Source organism: Schistocerca cancellata, chromosome 9, assembly GCF_023864275.1.
Source record: "Schistocerca cancellata isolate TAMUIC-IGC-003103 chromosome 9, iqSchCanc2.1, whole genome shotgun sequence".
Lineage (NCBI taxonomy): Eukaryota > Metazoa > Arthropoda > Insecta > Orthoptera > Acrididae > Schistocerca > Schistocerca cancellata.
In genome coordinates, this window is record NC_064634.1 from 77,578,303 (window position 1) to 77,579,607 (window position 1,305).

General features: G+C 46.9%; 1 non-coding gene across 1 annotated transcript; it reads left to right on the forward strand.

Annotated features, from left to right (window-relative positions):
- The first annotated feature begins 1,026 nt into the window (after positions 1-1,026).
- On the forward strand, positions 1,027-1,100 carry Trnat-ugu (transfer RNA threonine (anticodon UGU)). Its single transcript has one exon. It is a non-coding gene; the product is annotated as a tRNA-Thr (tRNA).
- Positions 1,101-1,305: the final 205 nt, after the last annotated feature.

The window sequence follows — 1,305 nt, forward strand, 5'->3', positions numbered from 1 at the left end:
CATGTGTGTACATTATACTGTACAGTATAAGTTCCACAACAACGTTTATTCACAATGTGTACTACCTCCGTGCCGCCACTAGCTTACTCTGATGCACGACTACACTGGCAAGCGGTGTACTGCACGCCAAAGCAACAACAAATGGGATGCTCGGAGGGTGGTGGAGTACATGATTTTGCATGGGTCGCAAATCATAAACAAGGCGAAGTGGTAACTGTGGCAGTAGTGGGAACTACGTTGGACACTTGACTAGGTAGAGCCACGTCCTGCGCGACAGGCACAATGGGTCATATAATGCATTAGATAAACCTTATTTTGGGTGTGCAGGATAAATAAGACAACCTGACGGGTGTACACCGATCGGTACTGGTTCATATTGTATACGTAGATATGTAAAACGTGCAAGTGGGAAACCATTATGTGCTTATGAGAGTTGATGGCAGCAGACCGTACTATTCGTTTCGGACCTCTTGATAAGTATGAAGGTGTGATTACACACGTCAATCACATCGCGATCACGGGCAGCATGGGGTTGACACCTGAGCCTCAGGATGTGCGCTAGCAGCCCATGTCAGGTGTTTCAAGCGTCAACTTCGCGTCTCAATATCTCGGTATGTAATGGGAATATTGCGATGCAATCAACGCCATTGTGTATGTGCTTTGTCATTCTGTGGATTGCTGAAGAAAAAATATAAGAGGTCCATTTAAAAAAAACATAAGTTTGTGTTAAAAACACATATGCTTTCGTTTTAGAATGTTTCCAATATGTACATTCATGGGCCCCAGCCTACATTGATACCGGTGAAAGTCGTATTCCAATAGCTGTTATTGTTCCAGAGATATTTTGGGAGGACAAGATAGCTGGGACACCCTGTATACTAAGATGGTATCTGTTCTTTCTTCTCTGCAGCAACGCGCCGCGAGTAATGAGTATAATGGGAGGGGGCACTACGAATGTAGTGCGGGACAATACGTTGAGAATGTGGGTGCCAGAGATAAATCCCTGCAGTCGCGCTATCCTCTGTGTCCTCGGTGGCTCAGATGGATAGAGCGTCTGCCATGTAAGCAGGAGATCCCGGGTTCGAGTCCCGGTCGGGGCACACACTTTCATCTGTCCCCGTTGACGTGTGTCAACGCCTGTAAGCAGCTAAGCGTGTTCATTTCATTGTAACAACTAGAAGTCGGCTGGGGCAAATACGACTAATACGATGGGTGACCCAGGACTGTGATCTATTTGCTGGACAAAAACTCGTGCACACTCTTCGCTTTGTGGGCCGAGGCGTCGCCATGGAGGAGCAACTAGGA